We start from the raw sequence: 15,983 nt of genomic DNA, 5'->3' as shown, positions 1-15,983 counted from the left end.
TTTAGCTTTGCAGTCCACCCTACCCAAAATGCACAAGATGGCACCCTGCAAATGACGCATGAACATACAGTATAATATTGTGCCAGGATCTCTGTGCAGGGGGGGAGCGGGTAAAAAATAGCAACAAAAAATAGTCAAGAATGGCCAAGGATTCAGAAAAAGCGACTTAAAAATAAGTATGAAGTAGAGTAGCTTCTTTGAGATTGCAGCTGCAGGTGTTGCAAATTGAGACCAATACTATGTAGTTAGACTGTCCTTGTGAATTTCTGGTTCTGTGGCTAAGCCCACTTGAGCTGTTAGGTGCTGACGAACCGAATCACTTGCTGGTTATCTATCAGGGTTTGATTTGAACTGTAGTGTGCTTGAACTGTGTGGCTTTCTGTTGTACATTGCAGAGTACAGGTTGTTCCCTTCCCATATAGTAATGAAAGTACTGTTCAGCCCCTGTGAATGTTTCCCTCCTGATTGAATGTGCTGGGCTGGTTATGCATTAATGTCACTAAAGGTGAGGCTACCTAGAAAAAGACTGCTGCTACTGTAAATACTGCAAAATGCTATTCAAATACAAACACAGGTTATTGTGTTTGACCCTCAGACAGGGTCATTGAAAATAACTTTTCAGCTGATTTATTCGTTTTTTGTCACAGTTTTGGATTAGGTAATTATATTACTAAGAGCTATAAAATTAATTTTTAAAACAGTCCTGTAATTCTTTTGTAAATTATTATTATTATTTATTTCTTAGCAGACGCCCTTATCCAGGGCGACTTACAAGATATCACATTATTTTTACATACAATTACCCATTTATACAGTTGGGTTTTTACTGGAGCAATCTAGGTAAAGTACCTTGCTCAAGGGCACAGCAGCAGTGTCCCCACCGGGGATTGAACCCACAACCCTCTGGTCAGGAGTCCAGAGCCCTAACCACTACTCCACACTGCTGCCCATATAAATATGCAAGCACAGCCTGATGCTCTGGAAAAAAAAATATTTTGGGTCAGATCATATTTTCCAACAGTGTAACATTTTAAGACATATGAAAAAGTAATGAGAAACAGTACAATTCTGCTGGTGGTGGGCAGTTATTTGCATCATAACAACATTTAATACTGCCATTCGAAGCAAAATGCAGATGAGCCTCCACTTGAAAAGGATCTGAACAGCTTATTTATACAGTTTACATGTACGTGTCTTTGAGGCCATTTTAAACTGAGCCTAATGGTACTGAAAAATTGCAAATGATTATCCAAATGCAAATGATTATGTAGATACAATTTCCCAAATAGGCCCCCTTTTTAAATCTGTGAGGCAAACAGCTAGTCAGAAGCCAACTTCTCCTCCCAGTCAGTTCCCCAAACAAATACAACGTAGGCAGCAGTCAGATTCCAGTCTGGCTTTATTTCCCATTCACAACTGCACCAATTATCACAGCAAGTTAACCAATACCCCACTCCATCTGTCTGAAAAACAAAAAGAAATGATTGAAACTGACTGGTATAGATCCGAGCTTGTGAGAATGAACTTGCACTGTTTGCTTTCTATAAACTTGACAAAGCTGAAATAAAATATGACTTGCTCTTCATCAAAAGACGTTATAGGACCGAAGTAAGCTGTTGAGATGTCGCTGTCAGATGCATCGGTTCTACAGAACATCAAAAACAAAATGAGATTGACCAACAAGATCACTGCCCATGCACAGCAACACTCATAAGGAGTAGAGAGGCAACATCAGCATGCATCACCTGAAGTACAATGACACTTTTTGACCTTGTCATATTGCCTGGAAAGACACAGCTAAGTATTTGTTTTTATAGCGTATGGTACAGAAGGCACACTAGCTAATTAAAAGCACGGGGGTTGGAACACTACTTTGTGAAGATACCCTGTATTTAGAAAAGGATACGGTATTTCATAAGAAGTTGTACAATCATATTTTGTTTAGGACAGGCAGATGAGCCAGTACATGCCTCAAAACAGATTCAATGTACACCAAGGCTTTAGCAAGGCATTTCCTACAAAATACAGCATGTTTAAGAGTGAGGACAACACTCTTTATAACAAACAAAGCTCTGGTTTGAGATTCCAAAAATGTAATAAACTAACTGCGACTAATTAATGCATTAAGGCTAAAGGGAGTGTGTCTGTATTAACTCTGGTCAAGCTCTCCACCATAGGAAAGAGTGGGGAATCAGGTCTATGCTCTGACTGTTGTTTCTGGACTTGTGTCTCTAATAAAAGTGCCCAGGGAGAGGCACTACACAGCAGGTCTGTGAGTACTACGGCAGCCTCCTTGATTCATGATGTCCTTTTTTATTATTATTTTCAAGTACATCTGGTGGTGGTTAAGTTACAGTATTGTTCTTTGACTTATACAAAACATGGTGGCTCAAAATATAATCTAAGGACTTCCATTACCTATTGACTTTAGAACGATCCTCTCTGTCTCCTCTATATGGCGCCATATAAAAAGTCCACTGTGGATTTTAAATATTCTGTTGATTGTTCTAGCTTTATGTTTTTAGCGAGCTAACTGTTCATCCCTGTGCTTGCCTTCGCTTTACCATACTTTAATTCTGATTTATTAGGCTTTACTATACGGTAAATGACAGTGAGTTTATGGACTCTGCAGGAGTTTTGTCTCTCAGAATCTGCTGATTGAAAATTGCTGCGTTATACAGCATTAGTCACTTATCGATTTTTCTGGCAGATTTTAATTAAATGTGAATGTTATGATATTCCTCAACTATGTAATCCAGATTATTCACTTCCCAAGATGCCAATAAAAATGAATACACATCACAGAAGTGACAGCCAATAATGATTTCATAATCAAAGATGCTTGCAACATATTGCAATACAGATCTGTTTGTGCTCAAAGCTGATCCAGGGGATTTTATGAGGAACTATATTGTAACAGTGAAGCTACTGTTCCACATTTCAATGACTTCCCAAAATACTTGCTATTATCGATCTTTTAGCTCTAACTGTGGGTGAACAAATGAAAGTGATCCTGATTGTTTCGGAAAACTGACTGCTTCCAACCAAACAAACAGCCATGGATGGAGCATAACATGTTAAATAAGTTCTTTAAGTCACCCTGCCCTGTTGATTTAATTCAAATGTTTTTTTTTAAATTCCTCAGCTCCCTTGAATGTTTGCATCAGCAGTTCCATGCCATACCTGCATTTGAGCACAGAAAAGTATAAAAAAGACAATATAAACATTTAGGCCTAAAGGAGGAAATGGGCCTAGAAGCATTCCCAGCATGCACTAGCAGAGTTTAGTCCTGCTAGGCTGGGCTGTGCAGTTAGTGGTGTTGGGAAGGGGCTGAAGGAAGGAGGTGTTTGGAATGGGGTGCTGGCGTGTGTTTAATGGACTCTTTTACATTCCTATATATATTTTTTAACCTTATTCATTTATTTAATTATTGTATTGCATTGTACTGTAAAGTTCAATTAATATATCAGTTTATTGACTACAGAAATATTAAAGCACAGGAATCTCAATCTCTGTTTCCTGACAGTTGCTGTGCTCTCCTGGGTCTCTCGTTCCTTGGAGCTATAACACTTTCACAATTATTCCAATATAGTGTGTTTATACTTATTTCTACTTATTAATTAGTCAGGTTGACAATAATTAATCAGTTTACCGGGAATACCTCCTACAGTTTCATATTGTATTTGTTTTATAGCTTTTACAAACTCTTATAATGAAATTTACTAACTCAGAACTCTGCATTTGAAGGACAAACAGAAATAGACTCCATTATAAGGCAGTGGCCTCGCTCAACATGACATTAACATTTAAATGGTTTTAAGGGCACTTAATAGTAAGAGTAAAACATTTAAGTTAAATATGTTTTTCTTTTTAAAGAAAAACAATAATAATAATAATAATAATAATAATAATAATAATAATAATAATAAATGATATTTCCTTTCTCGCTTTATGGAAAGGCACGGTATTATTCTAAATTTCTGTTCCATGCTTTGTTAAAATAATTGAAGATAAAAACCATTTCAAAAAGACCATGGACTAGAAGGACCAAGCCTCTCTAACAGTACCTCCGTCGTTTGTTCTGCATTATTGCAAAAGGTCGTTCAGCATTAATCAAACCAAGAAATACACAGGGCTTTCGGTTAAGGCTGTCCAATGTATGGCTCAATGGACTGAACTTCATTTAGAGTTGGAGGCTGGAGGTTCCGGAATGTTTGGTAGAAGCAAGTAAGAATAAACGAGGAGTGTGTATAAAACTTACTTATTGAACATACATTTCATGTGATTGTTTGGTGTTTTTTTGTGTTTTTGTTTTGTCTTTACAGTGTGGTTCTTTAAAGGACTTCCTGGTGATCAGACTCTTTTAGACAAAAAGTTGGACAGCCCAGGGTTGGTCCACTTAAATCCTTCTATGCTTATACAATGAGGGAGGGTGGGGGTGGGGGTCTGTCACAAAAGTAAAGCAAGCTCATAGACTGACAGGAAGATCCTACAGCTGTAAATAAATGTAAAGCAAACACCCATTTTAAACCATTTTAAACTCCTCCAACACAACAGAAATGATTCTGGTGCCTGCACTCTATACTTTATTACAGCTGGTCAATAGAAAGTAGTTTATAAAATTTATATACTTTTGTATTTTGTTTTTAAGTTGGTTACTACTTATTACCTAAAAATCAAAACTGGGCAACATGTAATGTTAATGTGTTATCGTGTCAGTGATCTTTAGCAGGTAAAACAACTAAATAAAAGTGCAGCTTAAAATAAAGTGCGATACAGTTTTGCACAGGAGCTGGAAATGCCATTGAGAATAAAACGTAGGGGATTTGCAAACAGTTAGTGGTCACATATTTAAAATGTTATACTGTATTCCACACAAGATAAAGCGCGTGTTTGCAAACCATTGACCTTCCAGCAGTATCGATTTTAGTTTTCTTCACGATTCTAAGAGCTTCATATCAACATCCAGCAAAGGTCAATTTCAACCCTTGGGATTGTTTTTTATGCAGAAAGCTGCAAGAGACGATGCATACTGATGTATAGTACTGTGGCTACCATTCTAATTTCAGTCAGGTCATTGGAGATAGTATGGGATTAAACTTTCAAAATGCATTGTCAACAACCAAACAACAACCTTTACAGGGAAATAAAACACATATTTGTGAGTCCTATTCTTTATTAGTAATCCAGTCGTCCATAAGTTTGTCTCAAGTAAACCTAACAGTTTGATGCTAATTAAAACCTACTCTCTACAAACTTTTACTGTGACCTTGTGAAGAATAAATGGCAATCTAACCAGCCCACGAATTTCATGCTTCAGTCAACACATAAAGTCTGCTAAGTAAACAGGGAGGTTGTCCGACAGCATTTTCTCCAGGCTCTGTGATATCTTCTCCATGGATTTGCTTGTTACTCAGTATTAACTCCTTGTACACCACAGGATGTATGTATGTGTGCTTCATCAGGTGGATATTTACAGGTAGCATGTTGTGGTTTTTATTAGTGTAAGTGAAAACACTCAAACATTTCAACTGGTGCATCCGTGTTACTTCCGTTTAGTGGATAAAAAAAACCCAAAAAACACTTCAATAAGGTATACACTTTTAGGCATATAAAACAAGATTATTGAACATGGATTCAACACTTTGAGTTGTTTAACCCACTGATTTATCTGGTATTCATTCAAAATATCTTTGCAAAATGCCATAGACGATCATTAAACCACTAAAGCTATATGATAAACATTTTAGAGTAAAGGCATTAGCCAAAAGATTTGTCAACTAAACCATCAAAAGATCGTTCTGTCCCCCGCATAAGTAAAATTTAAAGGAACCTTCTGACATTTGCATGCTGTGTAAATAAATGTATGGTTTTAGCTAACCCAAGATAATAATAATCTTTATTTTCTATAGCGCCTATCATGTCCAGCTATCACAAAGCACTGTACAGTTCAATAAAACAAACAAAAAAAACATAGCAGATACTAAAAGTTAGAGATATGTAAATTAGGAAATGCTAGTGTATAAAAGCATATTTTAAGACGTGATTTAAAAATACCCAAAGTCTCAGAGCCCTTGATCGCTCCAGAAAGAGCTTTCCACAATCTTGGTGCAGAACTGCAGAATGCTCTGTCACCCGTTGAATGTAGCCTTGTTTTTGGAATAATTAAAAGACCAGTCCACTGACTGCAAATTCAGTGAAGGAATATAGCTGTGTACTAAATCTTTTATATAACATGGCGAAAATCCATTTAGAGCTTTATAGGTAATCAGCAGAATTTTAAAATCAATCCTAGACTAGACAGGCAGCCAATGCAAGGATGCCAAAACATTATGCAAACAATGAACCCTCTTAGAGACACCAGCAAGCACCAAATCTGTTCACTTCTCATCCCAGTGAAGCCTAATTACCATTATCTGTGCAATTTAGACATGTAAAATGGCAATAATTACCCTTTTACCTTTTCCAGACACTTCTAATCTTTCTTGCCCTGTGAAATTTCATTACCCGGTTTAGTTAATAAGGCTTGGCATTAAATAGAAGAGACATATCTCCGAGCATGCTTTTTTTTTTTTCTAGTATCAGTTACCTTTGTGTTGTATTCCAATTGATTTTATTTCTTTCTATGGCAAAATGTAACAGGTTTGCAGCAAACCAGCTAGAATACTGCTCCCCAATCTCCCAGAAACAATGAAATGGGCTGCTCCTGTAAGATATCTGCCCGCAGCTTGCAGACACTCATTCTGTAACATTGGGATTTACGTACATTAGGCACGACTTTGTTTTCCCTCTCACTGCGTTGCTTTACATACCGCTTGAAAGCTGTGTCCCAGGCGACCATGCAGTACATACAGCTTAGAGCGGTTTGCTGTGGTTAGAACCAAAATGTATCAGTTTGAAAGGGTTACATTAGGTGGATCCCAAAGATTCAGAGTGTATTTCAAGCCCAAACTTCAACAAGGATATGAATGGGACAGTTTCTCAAAGCTGTCTACTCCAAATTGTCATTAACAATTCAAAATGAAACTACTTAAGACTACTCACAGGACCCTAAATTGAATATAGTATCTAAGCTGTTTATTAGTAAATAGCTTTGAGAATCTAGCCCAGTGTCTTTAAGCAGTGGCAAATGCACCAAAAGACTAATTTATTGACCTATATGCTGGTTAAAGTGATTGATAGCGAAAGAAGATTCCTGCAGAGGAGAGAGACATCTCACATGTCTCTAAATAATTAAAAGAAACATAGATAATTGTGCAACTCCGAATGAGCTTTTATAACACTGCGTATTTTTTTATTATTATAATTAGCTGAAATGCATACTGAATGTAATTATGCACTTGCTTTCCATAAACGTTCATGACTGAGTTTAATGGGAAAAGATTTACTTTTAACATAATTTAGAGACATATGCTTTATAATAACTGGACAAGCGATTACAGTGTAATTAATAAGGGCATTATCTGCAATTATGACACAGTTGTAGTTGGTAATTATTATGTTTAAGTTGGGGCTCGGATAAAAGTAATGTGAATAAAAATAATACATTCCTTTGTAAATTATCATTATATAAAGATAATAATTCATTGTAAGCAGTGCGGAAATGTGATACGAATTAAACATAACAAAAATGTATTTATTTTAACAAGCTAGTACTTTAACAATTTAGCAGACTATACACCTATAAGGTATCTTGTACAGTGTACTTACTTGAAGGTCCACTTCATCCATTGAAACATATTACTTACGGGAGTGTGTATAAATTGTTTATTGACTATTTTGTGTGGGTATTTGACCTTTTAGGTTTACCTTTTGAGTAAAGTAATTGAATAAATAGCTAGCTAATGGAAATATGTCATTTAGGGTGAAAATGAAAGGCAAAATGATTATATGATTTTATCTATACACACATGTACATATGGTACAGACAGCTAACATGTTTCCCATTTACTTGGGAGAGAAAAGATAGTAAAAAATAAAATCTAGTGATAAGAAACGACCTACTAACACCAAGGCTTTTCTAGAAGGTACAGTGCTGACTATAGATCAGCCCAGTCACTGCCCAAGCCTTTTCAATTACTGAAAGCACTGACCTCTTTCTGTGTGACCCTAAAGCCATACTGATATATCATTCAGAACAAGGTCAGGGCCACAGCACTAACTGAGAAATACTGCAGATGCTCTGAACACTGCCTCTGATATTCACACATTTGAAGGCAAGTCATTTTATCCAACATATTGAACCTATTTCTGGAGGCCTGCTACATTTTGCCTACTAAGGTGGGTTTTTTTTTTAGACTTGTGGCCGACTGGATTACTAATAAAGAACAGAACTCAAATATTTATTTTGAGTATGTAAAGATATAGACGTGAGTTAGGTATTGTGGTGTTTCTTTCTGAATTCATTTTAAAATAGTTTTTATATATTTTAGTTTTTTGGGGGCATTTTTTTTTGTGGCTTTTATGTGTTGTTGTTTTTTTGTATCTATTAAGAAAAACAATTGATTATTTTCCCCTGGTGTTTCCCAGAAAAATAAAATGTAATTTCAGTGCTTCTGGAACTTTAATCAGCTTTGGAACCCAAAGCGCTGCTCAAATTACAATAAAAGCACAGGGTTAAGCTGCAGCACACACACAGAATGCAACCACCCCGTTAGTTCTGTGCTTGTGGGATGATCATTTCCTTTTGTGTCAGCTTGTTTTGTTTGATTTTTTTTTTTACCTCAGCATTTTAGGTAAAAATGTTAAAAAAAAGGGGAGGGGCGGGGGGGTGTTATACATACATAAGCATGGCCAAAGCTGATTGTTCCCTTTTAATCTGTTAAACCTGGAACGGAATGACTCTCCTGGGCTGTGATTGCCCACCTCTGGAGCCTCACAGTATAATGTGTTTAAAGCCGTTAAAGAGGCTTCATTTATACCTTCCCCTGAATCAAATTAGAGCTGCCAAACTATTTTTTTTAAAAGATTAACACCCCCTAGGGCAGCCATCGCTGTTCATTATAAATGATTGTCTTATATTGACCTTCAGTCAAAAAACGGATGACAATAGATGTCTAATTGCCTACTGTGTACAATTCAACCTGTCTAGATTAATGCAATAGATCTGTGTGTATCCACAGGCATCCTTACAAACTACTAGAATCAACCAGCAAACATAACATTCCCCCATGAAGTGACTTATTGTTGAAACTGACAAGCGCAAGAACACATGTGCATAGGAAGAACCTCATGAGCCGCTGCCCCAACAGAAGTGGGATTCAAGGTTAGGGTTCGGGTTATGTGACGACTGGAAGCGTGGACGTTTCCTGAAGCATTTTACTTCAGACAAAGGGACAGCATGCTTGACTTGCTGAATTTCACTGTAAGATATCTGTAGCAGGGCTGATGTAATGTATCTGTAATGTTAGAAATGGATATTTTGGCTTATGCCTTTCACCAGTGTTGAGTGATGCTGTGAGTGCTGTGCACATTTTGGTGGATTTTAAGGTAATTGATTTTCTTGCATTATTAATCACCTACACAAATTGGTAACAACCAGCTGTACATGCAGCTAGTGGCTGAAACAAATGGGACCATAATAGTAAACTGTCTTATGTTCTTATGTTCATGCTCTATTCATTAAGTACAAGCTAATATCAATCAGATCAGCAGCTTTGGTGTATTTTAATTATGTTAATGGTTGTTTAGATGAATTAATTAGACATCATTGTCTTAACGGAAGCATCCACGTGGAGGTGCAGGGACAAAAATAAATAAATAAATAATTTGATAAAGACCGACCCACACTCTCCACTAAATAAAAAGAATAAAAGTTAACAATAACAAAAAATAAATAAATAAAAGAGCAGGGAGATTATTGGATAACTATGAATAGAGCATATTATCTGCATGAAACATCGCAGCCTGCCGTAAATCTTAATAAACGGTGCACATACTAGCAGATGGTTACGACTAGTTTAATTTGTATGAGAGGTGCCTGTTGACCAGTTACTGAACTCAAAGCTATTCTGGCATCTTAAACATGCAGCCTTCTCTGCTTTTCCAACACATTCAAAAGATAGTTTTAGATCTGTTTGACAAGCCTTATTGGGGGATTACCTGGATGCCATTGTTTAGAGTAATTCATTAAAGTTCCTTGAATTATCTGAATGTTGTGGTCTCAATGTCAAATGTGCTTTTTGCGGGGGGAAAAAAAAGTGAATTAGCTTGGTCTGTGTAAAACCTTCAGATTAAATTAGAGATAGCTAACCCTATCATCAATTCAAAAGGAAATTACCTGGACTTCTCCCCTGCATCATGCTAAGCGATTTTATAAAATCACTAATTCCAGATAACTGGAGTGACTTCACTATGCTTGCTTTGCACACATGTACACAGCTGTATGTGCTTCTGTACCAATAAATAATAACGGGTAAGAGATGTCAGCTTTGAGTCTGGCCAGATTAGAGATCACTAGAAAAAACGTAGGTTTGTAACAGGGTCAAGAATGCCCTGTTTACATTTATTTTACACTTGTTATGTTATTATTATTTTCATAATGTTATTCATTGATTTGATCAGTGCACGTTTTATGTTGTCTGCCACTTTATAATTGATTTGTATCGCGTTATGTTGGCTTCTCCACTCGGTTTCCTTGTTTTGTCTTATTGGGCACCGACTAATTGAATCATTGATACATTTATGCACTTGAATATAAATACAGACGTGCTCAAATTTGTTGGTACCCTTACAGCTCATTGAAATAATGCTTCATTCCTCCTGAAAAGTGATGACATTAAAAAGCTATTTTATCATGTATACTTGCATGCCTTTGGTATGTCATAGAATAAAGCAAAGAAGCTGTGAAAAGAGATGAATTATTGCTTATTCTACAAAGATATTCTAAAATGGCCTGGACACATTTGTTGGTACCCCTTAGAAAAGATAATAAATAATTGGATTATAGTGATATTTCAAACTAATTAGTTTCTTTAATTAGTATCACACATGTCTCCAATCTTGTTATCCGTCATTCAGCCTATTTAAATGGAGAAAAGTAGTCACTGTGCTGTTTGGTATCATTGTGTGCACCACACTGAACATGGACCAGAGAAAGCAAAGGAGAGAGTTGTCTGAAGAGATCAGAAAGAAAATAATAGACAAGCATGGTAAAGATAAAGGCTACAAGACCATCTCCAAGCAACTTGATGTTCCTGTGACAACAGTTGCAAATATTATTAAGAAGTTTAAGGTCCATGGAACTGTAGCCAACCTCCCTGGGCGCGGCCGCAAGAGGAAAATCGACCCCAGATTGAACAGAAGGATAGTGCGAATGGTAGAAAAAGAACCAAGGATAACTGCCAAAGAGATACAAGCTGAACTCCACGGTGAAGGTACGTCAGTTTCTGATCGCACCATCTGTCGCTTTTTGAGCAAAAGTGGGCTCCATGGAAGAAGACCCAGGAGGACTCCACTTTTGAAAGAAAAACATAAAAAAGCCAGACTGGAATTTGCTAAAATGCATATTGACAAGCCACATTCCTTCTGGGAGAATGTCCTTTGGACAGATGAGTCAAAACTGGAGCTTTTTGGCAAGTCACATCAGCTCTATGTTCACAGACGAAAAAATGAAGCTTTCAAAGAAAAGAACACCATACCTACAGTGAAACATGGAGGAGGCTCGGTTATGTTTTGGGGCTGCTTTGCTGCGCCTGGCACAGGGTGCCTTGAATCTGTGCAGGGCACAATGAAATCTCAAGACTATCAAGGCATTCTGGAGCGAAACGTACTACCCAGTGTCAGAAAGCTCTGTCTCAGTCGCAGGTCATGGGTCCTCCAACAGGATAATGACCCAAAACACACAGCTACAAGCACCCAAGAATGGATAAGAACAAAACATTGGACCATTCTGAAGTGGCCTTGATCTGAATCCTATCAAACATCTATGGAAAGAGCTGAAACTTGCAGTCTGGAGAAGGCACCCATCAAACCTGAGACAGCTGGAGCAGTTTGCTCAGGAAGAGTGGGCCAAACTACCTGTTAACAGGTGCAGAAGTCTCATTGAGAGCTACAGAAAACGTTTGATTGCAGTGATTGCCCCTAAAGGTTGTGCAACAAAATATTAGGTTAGCGGTCCCATTATTTTTGTCCATGCCATTTTCATTTGTTTTCTTATTTACAATATTATGTTGAATAAAAAATCAAAAGCAAAGTCTGATTTCTATTAAATATGGAATAAACAATGGTGGATGCCAATTACTTTTGTCAATTTCAAGTTATTTCAGAGAAAATTGTGCATTCTTCGTTTTTTGTGGAGGGGTACCAACAAATTTGAGCACGTCTGTAGCACACATCTCTTGCAAAAGAGATGTTCATCCTGGAGTTTGTGTCTGTCTGTCTGTCTGTCTGCCTGCCTGCCTGCCTGCCTGCCTGTCTGTCTGTCTGCCTGCCTGTCTGTCTGCCTGCCTGCCTGCCTGCCTGCCTGCCTGTCTGTCTGTCTGTCTGTCTGTCTGTCTGTCTGCCTGTCTGTCTGTCTGCCTACCTGCCTGCCTGTCTGTCTGTCTGTCTGTCTGTACAGGAGTGGGAACGCAGCATTTGGAGTTTGGAACCGCAAGTAAGAGAGAGTGAAATGGACCAGACAATGCTGGTGTTGAATAATGAACTGAAACCAAAGAAATATATTGTGATGCTGGTTACTCTCTCTCCCTCCCTCTCTCTCTCTCTCTCTCTCTCTCTCTCTCTCTCTCTCTCTCTCTCTCTCTCTCTCTCTCTCTCTCTCTCTCTCTCTCAAGCATTTTCTGCCACGCCACCATTCAGTGTTCACTGTTCCTGCTGCATACATCATACTGTCTAACTGTATAGTACAATATTAATTATGTTTATATTTTTTGTTGTTTTTCATACCCCAGGTACACAAAGGGACATAATAAATGATCTTACCCAAAAGCATAGCAAATTGAAATACAAAATAGTAAAAGCCTGGTCAATCTTAGCTAAGCACTGTGAAGCCCAGAAAGATATGGTAAAGCATATTAAACATGACAAACCATGATAAACTATAGTTAATGGCTTGTATAACTGTAGGGAAAGCAACATAACTGTGCAGATTAACCATGGTAAACTTCTTTAAGGGAAATCGCTGTGTTACCTAGATCTTCATTTCATTTTTACATCATTACGCTCTGGCACTCAAAGAGTAACCCATGAAAAGCACAGCACTTCTGTAAGAGCATTTATTCACTGAGGGAGTATTATGTCTGTTGTTTAGAGTGGAGTGAAGCTACTACAGTACTTGGCATCTTAAAATGATGTTCCTTGATACAGTTCCTAAGGAAAGATCGTCTTTGTTGTTTTGTCACTGAAGAGCAGTTGCAGGCAGGAGTAAATGCTAATAAAATGGCACTTGATTTGGATTGTGAAATGGAGACACCAAATTACAGATGCACATTTTCTTGAGACTAATTGTGTGTGTGGGAGGGGCAGAGGGTGGTTTCTTCAGGCAGGTTAGATGAACATTTGTAAAGATAGCAGGGACTATGTTAATGTCTAATGACCCATTTTAAAAATGCTAGTTTTGAGATGAAACACAAAGATATGTATTTTTTATGTGAAAACAAGTTTTTATATTCACATGTATCATTCGCTGGAACATTGTAGGCAGCATAGTACATCTGTTTAATACCTTGCAGTTTATATTTCTTCCGATGCAGCCTTTTGGTGTTAAAAAGCAGAAATACAAGCAGAAAAATTTGTTTTCCATGTTTCATGCATGCAGTACATTAAATCAGTTTCCTATGAACCACTTTTCTGCATAAGCTGAATTTGTCTTGGTTTGTCAAACTACACGTTGCTATCTCTATAATTGTAATGATGTGTTACTTATTGATTTAACACTGATGGAATCTCAATAATAATTGAAGATGGAAGTAATGATTTGATGACACTGCATCATCAATCTACTACCAAATTTATCAGCAGTAATTTGATTACATGCTATGCGTTCTCTGAAAGATTCAAAACAGCATTGCCACTTCATTGGTGCAGGAGATCCAAATGAAATCACTGAAATTAAAGAGGGTACAGTTGATAATTTGTGTTTTTGTGCAGAAATGGCGGGTCATATTTTCAAAGCGTTCATCTCGTCCTTTATTACTTGATGTTACGGAAGTCTATAACCGACTCTCTCCATGAACAAAAAAATACAATACAAATAGTCCTTTGATCTTTTTTATTTATTTAATTTTTTACTTACCTTTTATTTTATTACATCTCAAGTTGCATGATTAGGTTAGGCAGGTTGCTATGTACTTTGGCACAAGTACCACTCCGAGCTACTACACTTGTTACAGAACACAGCAAGTAAATCTTTGCATAACAATTAGAATCTAAAAGGAATCCTGTAAACAAAGGTACAGTATTGTTTCCAGTCATTGTTCTTTGGGTTGCCATGGAGATGCTGGGTTTGGATTATGCTCAGTTCAGTGCTACCTTATGATTAAGTCCTGCATAAATCAGTCACTTTGTAAACCCAACAGTTTCCGGCGATGACCTGCAGGGGTGGAATTCAGCTAGACCAGAAATCCATTGAGATCTCTTGGAAATGGTCCGTGATACCACTGATATTCCTCAAAAGATGTCAATGGGATCTTTAAGGCCTCAATTTAACATCTCATCCGAAGGACAACATCTACTGCAGCATGCCCCTCTACTAACTGTACTATTGGCCTTGATGGTTGCCCAGCTTGGCTTAGCTTTTGAGAGCAGGTGAGTCCATGCTCCTTGTGTGTTTGTAATTCCGTTTTGTCTGGAGTAACGTACAATGTATGCTCTGACTGTCCACAATGCTTATACAACCTCAGGTATCATATAAAGCTGGCCTATCTGACAACCAAATTAGTATTGAAAGGAACTGACTTTTGCCATGTCTGCCAATAATATAATTGTATCTATGCACACACACACACACACACATGGATAATTACATGTTTAATCGTGCAGTGTACATATGTGTGTATATTCCACACTACCAAAAGGCATGTCCCACTCAACCATTCGCAGATGCAAAGCGAGTGGTGGCGACTGTAGAAAACACACCACTTAAAGTCAAAGATGGATTCTCCAAGCTATGCCACAGTGTTTCACAAATTACATGTTACAGATGGAAGTCACATTTTCAGTAGCATACAATGTACGTTTTTAGACATTCAATTTGAACAATAAAACAATGATTTATATGTTAATACGTAGCTACTGTATACATTAACACAACTGCCATATTTAATTTCACAACAGACTGCACATGAGGCAATCCAATTACTTTATTGACTTAGAAGTAGTGCTGGGAGAAATATCTGATTATTCAAACATTTTTTAATGCATGTTTTATTTAATTTTTTTGCAGTGATTTGGGATCCCAAAAGGCATTCACTTATGTTGGTTTTTCATAGACAATAGCGATCATAAGACCACATCCACAAATTCAGGACCTTACTCTTGCTTCACCCTCAGTAGGGCATCCAGATGTCCATGTTTATTCATCTACCTGAATTTGTTATTTTGTAATCTTTGTTTGTCAGCTCTAAATCTCTTCTTAGATGTGTAGGACCATTATTCTCTGTTTTTCACTCTTCAGAACCACTGAAAACAAGCCTGCAATGGGGACCTCAGGCTGCGCAAGCTAGATGCTGATACAAAAATGATAATAAAAAGAAAAATATACATTAAACAGTAGTGGTAAAGGGTATACAAATTTTGTGATGTCCATTACCAAGAAATCCATTTGCTAATCCCCCACCAAAACACGACTCTTGCAGTAGCCATCTAATGTTGTTTTCAATGATGCCCCTGGGCACAGCTGTTCTACGGGTGATCTGATGCCATTCATACTCCTTGGGTTTTAGTCCAATGTCTTTTATCCCCTGCAGTGTAAAATGCCTGTTAACTGGTAATGTTAACCTAATATCAGCTTTCTGCTTCAGTAGAGACGAAAAAGAAAAACATAT

The sequence above is a fragment of the Acipenser ruthenus genome, chromosome 18, assembly GCF_902713425.1.
Source record: "Acipenser ruthenus chromosome 18, fAciRut3.2 maternal haplotype, whole genome shotgun sequence".
Classification (NCBI taxonomy): Eukaryota; Metazoa; Chordata; class Actinopteri; order Acipenseriformes; family Acipenseridae; genus Acipenser; species Acipenser ruthenus.
Note: the sequence above shows the minus strand (reverse complement) of the source record.